We start from the raw sequence: 13,866 nt of genomic DNA, 5'->3' as shown, positions 1-13,866 counted from the left end.
GGTGTTTCTGTAACAGCCCCGGGACTTTGACAGGTCTTTCCACCCAAAATAAATGAGAGCAGATTCTGCGAGCCTGTGTTTAAACCAGGCAGCGAGATCTCTAAACAGTTGGCTTGCAGGCTGGAATGTGGAGCCCGGGGCAGCTTCTGGTGTCCCAAGGATCCCAGCAATCCCAAACAGAATTCCAGCTTCATTCTCAGCAGTCCCGCAGCGTCCTTGACCCTGCTGAGAAGACTCAGAGAGGAGGGTGTGCGGCACCTCTGAACACCCTCTTCTCAAACCTCACCATCCAACATGCTGCTGATGACGATGTGGTGTCTTTGCTCCCAAAACTCACTGCCAGTGTGCCCATGCTGACTCACAGCACCCCCTGTGGGTTTCCGAGATGGTAACTGTTTACTGGAGTAGAAAGACCAGTCTTTCTCCCTCTGGTGCTGCTGGTGGTTTCGAACTGCCGACCACGCGGCTCACAGTCAATGTGTAACCACTGCCCCGCCACAGCTTACAATTTCATCTAGACCAGTAATCCTCAACCTTCCTAATGTCGCGACCCTTTCACACAGCTCCTCATGTGGTGATGACCGCCCAACCATAAAATTATTTTCATTGCTACCCCGTAACTGTAATTTTGCTACTGTTATGAATCGGACAACTCCTATGAAAGGATCATTTGACCCCCAATGGAGTCGCGACCCACAGGTTGAGAACCACTGATTACTTCTAGCTTAATGCGGGTCTTTCTCTCTCTTGCAGACCCTCTACTGAGCATGACGTCTTTTTCCAGGGTCTGGTCTCTCCTGACAGAACGTCCAAAGCACATGAGACCGAGTCGTGCCACTCTCCTCGGCTTTGCCCCTTCCACTGTTTTATTGGGAATTGGGGGGAGGTTACAGAAGAGATCAGTTTTCCATTCAGCAACCCCTACATGCGTTATTCCATGGCACTGACTGCCATCCCCCCAAAGGAGCCCCCCAACATCGGCGTTCCTTATATTTTCACTTCTGAGACAGATTAGTTCACCAGCCAGACCCAATCCGCTGCCATCAAGTCGGTTCTAACTCACAGAGACCCTTCACAGGATTTCTGAGGCTGTAAGTCTTTCCTGGATGGGAGCAGCGAGCCTCATTTTCTCCCACAGAGCAGCTAGTGGGTTTGAACTGCTGTGCCCGACATCACCTGAGTTAGTTCGAGTGGACTAGAGAAACACATCCAGGGAGATTCATGTGTACAAGAAAGAGCTTTATAGCAAAGAGTAATTGTGTATTAAGAAACATCCCAGCCCAGTCCAGATCAAGTACATAAGTCCAATAGTAGCCCTTATGTCTGATACGAGTCTATAAATTCCTCTTCAGACTCATGCAACATATGCAATGACGCCCAATGCAGGAAGATCACAGCTCAGTGAGTGGAAAGTCTTGTGGATCCAGTTGCAGTAGAAGCCTCTCAACCGCAGGCGTGGGTCTCCATATGGCTCCTCCAGCTCCAGGGCTCTGGCTCCATCAGTGTAGCTCCATGTGTCTTTTCATCAGGAAGACAAAGCAACGAGAGAGTGGGAAGAGTGGGTCTGGCCTCCAGTGAGCTATTTGTCTAGTAGCACCACCAAATGAGGTCATCAAGCTGTGAGCTGATTGACATGCTAAGCTCTACCCCTTCACTCTTAATAGTCTCAGGTCAACACCCGATCATGTAGCTACCACATCACTGCCAGGGCTCCCTTTATTTCTGGCAGCCCACAGTTGATGGTGTATTCTTCGCCAACACCAGAATTCAAAGGCAACCATTCTTCTTCCTTGTCTGGCTGCAATCATGGACTTGAAGATGGCAAACTTGTGAGGCTGGCATAGGGCCTGGCACGGTTTCTTCCTACTGTACGTAAGGGTCGGTAGGAGTGGAAATAGACTTGCCAGCACCTCCCACCATGAACAAGAGCCAACGCTTGAACAAACCAACAGGAAAAAAACAAATCTGTGGTGAGAGCTGATATTACGAGCACCACCCCTGGCCATGAGGTGTGGCCATGTGACCTGCAGTGGCCAATGAAATGCCAGGAGAAACAAACCTGTCATTCCCAGGTGGGAGTATCTCATTGTCTTGGCCTGTATCTTTACCTGGATCCACCCAGGAACTACACCTGCCCCAGAGAGTCCCCCAACTCCACTATGGATTTTTCAAAGAAATGCATCTTTGTTGCTGGAAGACTAGGATTTGTTGATTTCCATAGGAAGTCTAACCCTGAATAAAGGATACAGTCAGTAAAAACTTTTTAAAATTTACTTAGACTCAGGTCTGTGTGAATGTATGATTTTAGCCACTTGTCATCAGAGAGCTGAGAGGTGTTAATGACCTCTTCAACCAGGTGCAAGCACGACCATGATCCATTTCTAGAAACTGACACCAGAAAAGGGTTGTTTTGGATGACTGCATACGTTTAAACCCAGCAGCTATGGACGGCGGCCGTCCTTCTTACCTGCCTCCACAGCCAGTTACTGCATTTCATTTCGATGGCAGAGTGCTATTGCAGATGCTAACGGCTTCGCTTCCCTTAAAAATAAGGGCATGGGACACCTGCATTCACAATGGCCTGACGGTAGAAACGCTCCAAATTTCCACCGGCTGAGAAGTCCACGTGCGAAGTCTGGTATGCCCCCCAGCCTCCACATGCCCGAGACCAGAAGAACTAGATGGTGCCCAGCCACCACTATCAGCTGCTTGGAGAAGGATCCCATTACAAGGTCCCAGACAGGATGGGAGAAAAGTGTGGAACAGCACTTAAAATCATAAAAGAGAACAGGTTTGTGGGTCAGATAGACGGTGGTGGGACCCCACCCCCACCCCAAGACTATGGTCCCCAGGCCTGGAATTGAACTCACCTCCAGGTCAGAATACCAAAACCCAGAGCCAAACTCTCTGCCTCGAGTGGGTCCTGAGCCCCGGGATCCCAGAGCTCACACACCATTGGAAAGCACCAGCCAGTCCTCCTGAGAAAGGCAGGGCTTTCTACTCCTGTAAGAGCAACCGTCTCGAACACTCACCAGGGCACTTCTCCCCTGTCCTGTGGGGTCCCTGTGGTGCCCGAATACGCCACCATTTAAGGTCAAAGGTCAGCGTGAGCCCAAGGACAAAGGTGAGGAAGGGGGCAGGCAGGAACAGGCAAGGCAGGGAGGAAGTGAGCTATGGGATGGTGTATGGAGGGGAGGGAGGCAAAGGATGTTGAGTGAGGATGTGCACGGATTGTTTCCTGTAACACTCCAGTCTGTTCTGTGTACCGTCATCCAACTACGCGGGATAAAACGCTCTGGGTCTCTCCGTGTGGTACGTCCATACAAGGGGACGTCAGTTGGCCATGAGAAGAGATGAAGGACTGCCCTGCGTGTGACAACGTGGATGAACCTTGACAAAGCATGTAGAACAAAAGCCCCCTCTGGTCCGATGCCATTCCTGAGAATTGTCCCATGCAGGGATGACTTAGTGGTGGTTTGGGACAAGGGGTGAGAGTAGAAAGTAGTGCGGGGGTCGGGGGGAGCTGGTGGGAGCAGAAGTGTCCGGATCTCTTTCCAAGGGGACAGAAATGTTCTGGAGAGCGACTGGGGTGATGCTTAGACGCGTCCATGCCCTCTGAGGAAGATGTGACCCCCACGTCTCTGACATGTGACTCACCGCTCAGTAAAGTTGTCTAAAAATAAATCACAAAAATAAAACCAGTCTCAAGGGCACTATGGTGAGAATGGGCCATCCTCTGCAAGGACAGAAGTGGATAGGCTTCCATTTCCATGCAGAATTCCTCATCCCTCTGTCCTGGGTTTCCTGTTGTCAGGAGCAATGACCCTGACCCCCTCCCCCCCCACCCACCTCCAGGGCCCTCAGACAGGAAACTGGGTCTCCCCAGAGAGAGCTTCCTTGTTTGCTGCTTGGGCGCGTGCCCACCCCACAGCACCCTCCCAGGAAGGGTGAGCCCAAGGACACTCCTCACTGAGGGTCGCAGGAGTTCAGTGGCTTGTCCAAGGCCACAGAGCAAGGAAGTGGTCACACTGGGATTTAAACCCTGGACTCCACGGACACTTGAGCAGCCTCCAGGTGGTTCCCCGGCAGATGCCTCATTACCCCTGGGTGAGACTCCGGGTTCGCCTGTCAGTGCAGGCTGGCATGTGACTGGGATGCCCACCAGTGTCCTCAGAGCTCCCAAGATGGGCAGAGGGTGGGTGGGAAAGGTCTGGCAAAACTCAGTTCGTGGAAAGAGAGCCCCAGGTCAGAGAAGTCTGATCGATGGGGAGGGTGCAGCACAAGCCACGTTTGGTTTCATGGTGTGTGGAGTCGCCGTGAGTGTATGTGTGTGCATGTGTGTGAGGGTGAGTGTATGGTGTGTGTGTGGTGTGAGTGTGTGTGTGTGTGCTGCGAATGTGCATGTGTGTATGTGCATGAGTGTGAGTGTGTGTGGTTTATGTGTGCATGAGTGTGTATGGTGTATGTGAGTATGTGTGTGTGGTGTGTGTCTGTGGTATGTGTGTGTGGTGTGTGTATGAGTGTATGTGGTGTGTATGGTGTGACTGTGTGCATGTGCATGAGTGTGTATGTAGTATGTGTGATGTGTGACTGTGAGAGTGTGTGTGGTGTGTGAGTGTGTTTTTGTGTGCATGTGCGTGAGTGTGTGTGGGGTAGTGTGTGTTTCTGTGTGCATGTGCGTGAGTAAAAGTGAGTGTGTGTGACTAGATGGGAGACTTAACCACAGCACCCCCTGGACCTCCGATTGTGAGGCCACCTGGCTGGAGACATTTGGAAACACCAGGGGAGCTGCCAGCAGCTTGGTGGGGAGGGGGAGGGGGCGTGCAGAATGAGGTCAAACAGGGAAAGAGGACAGTCAGACCGGGAGGCTGCAATCGGCATCCCAGGACCTGCAGACTTGGAGAGAGAGGTGGTGCACCCCCACATTACAAACAAGGAAACTGAGGCTTAGGAAGTAGAACCCCATTGCCCTCCCAGAATCCAGGCGACCGTGGGAAGGGCAGCCGAGCCCTGGGTCCAGCAGCTCTCTGCGGTGGGAGCAGGGTGTCCTGCTATAAATACGGTGCTGACTCCGGGCAGGTAACCTTAGCCCCCAGCCTTGGCCCAGGCGCAGGGCCAGGAACCAGAGTCGGCCGCCTGCTGTGGTGTTGTGGAAGCTGCAGAATTTTCCAGACACCCTAACAAGGTACCACATTCCCCCAGGCACCAAATGGCTAGAAGTGATGTTCAGTTCCAGAGAGCCAGCAGGCCTGTGGGGGCCAAGGCCTGGGCCAACAGGGGAGCTGGGTTGCTATCTACCTACAGGGTGACCTTGGGCAAGGCCCGCCATCTCCCAAGCCTCAGTTTCCCCAGATTGATACCACCTACCTCTAGGGGTCAGGACACAGGGCTGGCCGGTCACAGGGTCCTTTTGTTTGGCACTTTGTGGTGCTACTGGTTTGTTGGGGGAGTAGTCACAGAGCAATGATAACCACACACCCACCACTGTTGTAAGTGAGCCAGTTACCATGCTAGCGAGGGGTTCTACTCGGTCCCGGAGGCTCCACAGGAGTGGGAATAAGTGGGAATCAGTTTGACGACCAGGGGTTGGGGATAGGTTGCTAGGGGGCTTTTTTGCAACTCTGGGAGCCAATAGATGCTGGATGCTCTCATCTTACAGACGAGTAAACTGAGGCACCATACCCTCAGGGAACCCAGCCGGGTCTCAGAGCAGGGGAGACGAGGAACTTGCCCACTCTGGTTACAGAAGGCAGGGTGATGGCCTGGGGCCACCACTCTGGGCTAGGAGTCCCGGCAGGGTCTGAACTCAGACCACAGGCTCCGAGGGGGCCATCTGCTCACACACCCCACCCCCACCTCACGAGCAAGCATGCGCCCCTGCACAGGCCTGTCTCCACCACCACCACCCACCTGCACCCCACCCAATCACCAACCCAGTGGAGCAGAGACCAAAGACCACAGGTTTCCCGTTGGGTGCCCAGCCAGCCCAGCACGCTGACACTCCTCCTGAACTGGAGGCACAGTGAAGCCCCCGCCCTGCCCCCAGGCGACAGTCAGCGCCCGTGCCCCCGCCAGCTAATCTTGTGCTGGTCTTCCTGAAATACCCGCTCCTGCCGGCTGCTTTTACAAGCTGCTAAAACCGGCACTGCGTCCTGGGCAGAGGGAGAGTTATTCCGGGTGTTGGGCAGGTGTGGGGCAGGACAGCCAGAGAGGACCAGCCCGCCTGCCCGCCCGCCTGCCTGCACCCCTACTGCCTGTCTCCTTCCTGGTAACCACCACGTCTGGTGTCCAGAGGGATGAGGGGTCAGGTTGGACTACCTGCTGGTACCCTGTTTCAACACGCACACCCGCGCACACAAAAGAGTAGATCTGCCCGTGTACCCCATCCCCAGCACACACTCGAGAGGGCACACACCCATACGCGTGCACACACACACAGGAGAGGTCAGGCTGGATCTGCCAGTGTCCCTGTCCAAGCATGCACACATGCGCATACACGCTGGTCTAACTCAGACCTGGCCAGTCCAACACTACCCATGATTTGGGACCATGCCACAGTGACGCCCCTGTCCACCACCCCCTGGACAGCCAGCGTGCCCCCCGGTGCCGGTAGTGCAGCTTCCTGCACAAGGACTCTGGGGGCAGAGACATAAGGACGTTTCCACAGGGGCCACTGGGGAGATGAGGCCTGGATACACCCACCAACCATCTCCCTTGGGGCTCCTGCCCCACCTGCTGACCCTCCATAGCCACAGTTGGGAGTGCTGCCCGCCTGGCCCCACGTGTGCCCATTCCGCACTGGGCACCGGCAGACCTCTCCCATGATCTTCATTCATTGCCTACGACCACTCCTGCAGGTGCCATAACCACACTGTCTGTTGGGGACACTGGGCTCAGGATGAAGCCACTGGCCCAAGGTCACCAACCTGGGAATAAATGGATGAGGTCTTGAACCTGGGCAGCCTGACTGCAGAGTCCCTGAGGTAACCCCAGAGCAGAGTACCACCAGCCCTGCCCCCAGCCCAGGCTGGCTTCAGGGGACTTCCCCTCGGAACTTGCCCTGTACTGGGTAGGAGCCAGAGGATCTAGCCAGGGAATGGAATACGCAAACCCACCACGGCCCCTCGCCGGCGAGAGGGCAGGGCTTGTGGACCGAATTTGAGAGTCCCTCTGACCCTGGCTGGACCCCTGTCAGGCAGGAGGACGGGCCTTGGAGGCAGAGCTGGAGGGCTTGAGGGAGCCTGCGGGACCTCTGCCGATTACAGACAGTGCTCAGGCCGGTGGCCCTGAGCCCACCCAGGGGCTCTCCCTGCCTTGACCTCTGAGGTCCTATGAGGGCCACTCCAGTTCACAGCAGGGAGCCTGGGAAGGGTTAACACCACCATGGGGAAGTCCAGGGGTGCTGCAGGCACTCCCAATGAATGCTCAGCTCCCTGTCCATAGCCAAGGCCCCCCACATCAGCCTGGAAGGTAGGGGTCAGCTGTGCCCAGCCCCTGCCCAGCCCCAGCTGCCTGCAGTCCTCGGGGGCCATGCCCTTGGCAACGGGAGCCTGGGCTCTGAGACGGAGCCACAGCTCGGTAAATATAGCGCTGCCACTCACCGGCCGAGGGGCCCTCGCCGTCTGACATGGTGCGGAGACAGTGGGCCGGGGCACGGCCTGCAGGGACGAGAAGCCCTCGGGGGTGGCTGGACACAGGGCTGCTGGGCCCAGTTGCACGCCCAGCCCCTGGCATGTCCCGCCCCCCATGCTCCCGGACAGATAAGAATGCTCTCCGGGCTGGGCGCCCACACGATTGGTGGATAAATCTGGGCACTGCCCTCCCTGCCCAGCCTCTCCCGGAATGCTGCCTGAGACGCCACCGAGCCAGGCACTGGGTCAGCCCCAGAGACCCTCCGCCCTGGGCTCAGGGAGCCTTATGCAGCCAGCAGGGCAGCCGTGGGGGCACCAGGGGATGAGCTGCCCAAGCAGTGCCTGCGTGTCCTGCCCAGCTCTCTGGAGCAGCCACCACTGTCCACCTGCGACTACTAAACACTTAGAAGGCACTTGCTGTGTACTTGGGAGAAAGCCACCCTCCCCCCACTTTCTGGCACCCACAAGGGGAAGGGGAGGTGTAGCCCTGGGCCACAGCCAGCAGCAGAAGAGGGGTCCCCCAGGGGTTCCCCCACCTGCACCCCCAGGGCAGTGTCACCCCCACTTGAGACCTGCCCTCTCAGGACCAGAAGCTGCCTGAGTCTCTAGCAGACACAGAGGGAGGGGCTTCAAGAGAAGGGGTGAAGGGCTGCTCAGGACCCTGGTGGGGAAATCTAGGAGGCCTTCCTGGAGGAACTGGGACTCTAGTTCTGTATGGGGGTGGGGAGCATTCCAGGAAGAGGGGGCAGCAGAAATCAAGGTGGGCGGTCCCAGCAGGGCCAGGGCCAGGCAGGCCCGGACGGAGGTAGTCAGGTGGAAAGCTTGGTGGGGGCAGGTGTCCAAGTGGGGCAGGCCAGGGAACTGATCAGAGTGGGAGGAGAGACAGATGCTGGTGCTGAAGGTCCAGCTGCTTCTGAGAAGTGAGAAGGCAGGGATCAGCACCTAAGGGTGTCCCAGCACCGAGGCCTGTCCTACCCCAGAAACCGGGGAGCAAAGGTGGAGGCAGGAAGACCTCCGGGTTTCAGAGGAGGCTCCTTTGAGGGGGTAGAGGGTGGAGTGTCTGTGAATTACAGCCTCACCTCACCTCACCTCCCACCATGGCTGCCCAAGACCGAGAGACAGAATGACCGACAGATAGAACTTTGTCCCTGTCAATTGGCTCAGCCTCTGGCCTTTGGCTGTCTGCTGCCTTAGTGTCTTGCTGTCTTGCTGTCCCCTGACCCCTGCTCCTGCCCTTCCCCCGCCTCCCTGGCCAACCTTGTCTGACTGGGTTCCCATCGCCAGCACCCAGACCTGACTGTGGAGGATCCACCTGGTCCTGGCTGCCTCCGTCTCTTGATTGACAATTACTGCTTGGAAAGGTCATGAGTTCACGGTTGTTGGAGGCATGGGAGCAGGACCTGGCCAGCCAATGGGCAGGCTCCAGCATCATGCAGGTCCTATGAGAGTCTCTGGGCTCCTTCTGGGGACATTTCCTAGTTCAGCTCTGAAAGCCACCAGGCAAACCAGGACCGCTGGTCATCCACCCCCCACCCCAGACAGCTCTCAGCCAGTGGAAGCGTGGCTGCTCAGCCCGGTGGGTATAGGGTGAGGCCAGGGGAGGGGAGCCTCACCTGCAGGGCGGGTCCGAGTCTCACCTGCCCCAGCACAGGCTTCTGGGCGATGAGGTTGGGCTCAGGCTCAGGCTCAGGGCTCGGGCTCGGGCTCGGGCTCGGGCTCAGGCTCAGGCTCAGGCTCAGGCTCAGGCTCAGGCCCTCTGCAACTATCTCAGCAGGGACAGCTGACTCCCACAGGGAGGGAGGGAGGGAGGGGAAGCTGAGAGCCCACTTCCCACCCGCCTCTCTGCTGAGTGGGGAGGCCGTGGCCAGCCCTGGGCAGGAGGTCTCAGAGATGCTCTGCCATCCATTGGACAGCTTCCTTGGGCAACACTGCCAGCGGTGGAAGAGGTACCTGCTCTGGGTGCTAAAGGGGTCCGTCCTCAGGGTGGGACCAGCTGGACCCTCAAACATGGATAGGAGGTCTACACTGCCCAGAGTTTCCAGACCCCAAGCTGCTCCTCAGTCAGAACTGCAGGCAGGGGATGAGGGCACAGCCTGCTTGAGGCTTGCTACCCAGCTGCCCAGGGTCAGAGGCTAGCTCTGCCAGGCCTTTGGGGTGCCTGGGGCGAGCCTGCCCCATCTCCAGACTTGATGTGTCACCTGTTTTCAGGGAAGACAGCCACAGAGGGGACTCTCATCTGTCTGCCTGTGCCCTCATTCCACCCAGCCCAGCCCAGGTCACTGCTGGAGGCTCTCTGGCTCGGGCCATTTCCCCTTCCTGTCCTGGCCCTTCCTGTTTGCTTCACTGTGGGAACATGTGTTGGGAAAACCAAACCAGATGCCCCTGGAGCCGCGGCACGCGTGTGTGAGCACATGTGAGTGGGAGGTCACATGTGTGTGCTCTTGGGGCATGTAAGACAATGCAGGTGCGTGTGAGGGGGCGTTGGGTGTGAGCAAGAGAACAACCACCATGACCCCATGTTTATGCATGCATGGGAGTAAGTCTATGTGAACATGTGTACACATGTGGATGGGCGCGTGTGTGTGACATTAAGTGGGAGTGTGGCATGTGCATTGTGTGGTCTGTGTGTGGGTATGTGTGCACATGTGAGAGAAAGTTGTGTATGATACCGTGTGCACACAATCCTGGGTGTGCATGCCTGGGCATGGGAGTGTGTGTTCACATGAGAGTGAACTCTGGCTCCTGTCAGCTCACCCTGCAACTCCAAGCCTACAGTAGTCCACCTGTCCCCGTGTGTACCCTGAGGACTCCTCCCCACCAGAAGGAGGCCTTAATGACCTAGCTGATGTAGCTGGTCATTGCCATACCCCACCCAGCATCTGGGGAAACTGAGGCTCAGGAGGCCCAGGTGCAGGTGAGGATGGAGGGGACTCACCACTTGTGTCTTAGACGGACCCTACCACTGAGGCTGACTCTCCTGAGAGGGAGCCGCAGCCCGAGGTGGGGGTGGCAGGGCACAGTGAACCTGGGAAGGGGAGGCAGCCCTGCTGGGCAGGAGTTCAGTCTGGGCAGTGGAGAGAACTGAGGCCGGAGAGCCAGCTGCTGGGGAGTCATTGGAGTGGGCGGTCTGGCAGCCTGTGGCCCTGCTCAGAGCAGCGCTGTACAGGGAAGATCCAGTGGGGTCACCGTGACAGCCCTGATGTCCCCACTGTCCCGGGAGATGACTCTCACCTCCTCTCAGGGAGGACTCTGGAGACAGCTGCCCCCACTGACCTGTGTGCCCTGGGCTTCACTGCTCTCTAGTACCACCACCACCCGCTGACTGCTCTCCTCAAGACGTCCCTGGGAGCCCCAATCATCCCACCTGCTGCTGCCTGTGGGTGAAGGGCTTCTCTGGGCTCCCACCTGCTGCAGGAAGGGTTCTGGGAGGACAGGGTCAGGCGACATGGCAAAGGTGGGGCTGTGCTGGGCAGCAGGACCATGTCCCCTCCCTGACCTGAGAGTCAGTCCAGACTGTCCCCTGGGCCTGGGAAGTAGCAGCAGTGAGCAGGTGCCTCCCTGGGCTCAGACCAGGGTGGGAGATGGACAGGGACGCCTCCACCGGGTGGACTCCCTGGCGTGGGCAGGTGGGTGTGGCACTGTAGGCTTTGGGGAGCACAGGTCCCTTGTGTCCTGCCTGAGGGTGCTGGCCCACATTGTCACTTGGCCTGGACAGGCACACCATGGATACATGGACACGCTGACACACAGACACACACACATACTCACATATAAGGCTTACACAGCCAACGCCACCACCAGAGAGACAGACGCACAGAGACCCATGGAGACATGGGGGGGCGGGGCTAGAGTGGGTCCACAGACACACATACAGACACATACAGGTACACACATAGGCTGCAAAGACATGGGCACACGGGTACCCATGGCTACTCACAGAGATGCATGCCCAGGCTTGACACACAGGTGCATACACACAGACATGCAGGTGCTCAAACAGGTGCACACAGGCTCATTTGAACTCCATCCAGCACTGCTCCGGAGCTAGTGTCTTGCCCTTGGGAGCTGCCTCTCCCAGCCCCTGCACAGAGCTGGCCACAACAGGCTCCCTGCCAAAGAGGTATTCTAGCAAGTCCAACCAGCTGTGTGGGTGTCCCTGGGGCGAGCTGAGGGATGGGCACCTCCCAGGCACCTTGGGTGGGTGTCGGGGATCGGCTGTGCCCAGGCATGGGTGTGGCCTGGGGCAGGTAGGCCTCTGCCAGGCTCCTGGGCTCACAGCTGAGATGAAGCCCCCAGGGACCACTCACCCACTGCCCCCCTGGGCCTGAGACCTGAGCCTCACTCACCTCCTGGTGCCTGGTGGGTAGCACAGGGCTTAGGGTGCTAGGCCCGTGGGACTGGGGAGGAAAAAAACCCACCCAGGAGGACTAGGGTGGGGGGTCCCTGCTGGGGGCATGTAGATCAGCAGTGTGCTCTCCCCACTCTTTCCTCTAGGTTTCAAGGGACGGTGGGACCCTCCCATGAGTAGGCAGCCAGGGGGAACAGGGGGGCGCTCTTTAGAGTGTGTGTGGGGGGGTCCCCAACGCGACAGATGGGCTCAGATTGCTTGGGCCCCTCTGCAGGCCTCGCCTTGGACCAGCCACCGGGTGTGGCCTCAGTGGGCCCCAAGCCAAACCAGATCCATTTCTGGAGAGGTGGTGAGCAACCGCTGGGCCATCGGGAACCTCCACCAGCGGACCCCCAGGTGAGTCGGGGGTCAGTTCTCGGTTCAGCATCTATGAATTGGGGGCGGTGGTGCGTGACCAGCGGATTCCGGAGATGGCCTGCAAACGACGCTGGGCGGGTCAGGTTTGCAACCTCACTCTGCCCGCGCCATCGGGAGCTGGATGTGGTTCTCGGCGTTTCCCCTCCTCTTGCCGGAGTCGGACCTGGGCACCTCGGGTGGACGCGGGGGAAGGCACCGCCCTTAGTGACTGCAGCGCCGCGGGCGGGCCGAGCGCTGCGTCAGCGCGCCACCATGCGGTCAATCCAGAAACTGCGCCGCGGCCTCTCCCCGTGGTGCCCGCCCTCTCTCCCTCTGTGGGGCCTCTTCCTCATCCCCAAGGGGGCAATCAATAACGACACTCCCGAGAGTAATAGTAACCCGTGCCAGAGCTAGAGCAGTGACGTTCAGTCTGTGCACATTGGGGCCGCCTGGTCACTTTTTGAAACTCTTGGGGCTCCACCCCAGAAACTCTGACTCAATGGGCGCACCCTCCCATGAACCCCATTTGATGGCGAGGGAGGGGGCTCGTCGCCACACCCGCCCCACCCTGCTAGCCCCCTGGCGTCCAGGCCTGATGTGGCAGGGCGAGTGGAGTGTGGGAGGATGCACAGGGCCAAGAGTTCTCATCCTGACGTGGCAGTGGCTGGCCTGGGCTGTGGCTTCTCCAGCTAAGTGCACAGCATGGACCCGCTTGCGTGGGATGTGAAGTTGTACAGGGGTGGGAGCGGGGCTTGCAGATGGTGATCCTGGGAGCCGAGGTGAGGGGTCTTCAGCCTTTTAGGCAACAGTGCAGGGCATGCGAGGAGGTCTGTCCTGGGGGGCTCGTGGGGAGGGGGCAATGGAGGCAGGGCAGGGCTGAAGGCCCCAGAAAGAGATGGAAAGGGAAGAGGGGGGGCTGCAGCCAGAAACCCTGGTGTGAGTCTCCATCCGTCCTCACCTGGACCTGGGCCTCCTGAGCCTCAGTTTCCCCAGATGCTGGGTGGGGTATGGCAATGACCAGCCACATCAGCTAGGTCATTAAGGCCTCCGGCTGGGGAGAGGGGTCCCCAGTAAGGGTAGGGCTAGGGTTCCTATGTCTGTAGGGACCTTGGGTGGGCCCAGGGGACAGTCAGTATCCACTGACCTGGGACCAGTCCTGGACCCAGAGAAGGAAAGGACAGTTTCTTCTAACCCTCCTCACCCTGGAGGGGTAGGGGGTGGGGGAGGCCAGACATGGAGTGGGGAGAGGCTCCATCCAGAATCCTGTGTGGCCACCAGGGGAGTCCAGACCTTCTGGGACCCCAGGATTCAGCCCCCCACCCCAGGTACCTGACTGGGGTTTAGCAGGCTTCCTAAGGCAGGCATCGTCTGGTAACTGGGGATCCAGTCCACAGAGCCACCTCGACCCCCTCCACCACCACCCCCCCCCCCCAGTCTACAGATACGCACCCGGAGGCCAGCTCAGCCGGTCGTTCATGCAGTCAACGCACA

This window comes from Tenrec ecaudatus, chromosome 14, assembly GCF_050624435.1.
Source record: "Tenrec ecaudatus isolate mTenEca1 chromosome 14, mTenEca1.hap1, whole genome shotgun sequence".
NCBI classification, from domain to species: Eukaryota; Metazoa; Chordata; class Mammalia; order Afrosoricida; family Tenrecidae; genus Tenrec; species Tenrec ecaudatus.
Note: the sequence above shows the minus strand (reverse complement) of the source record.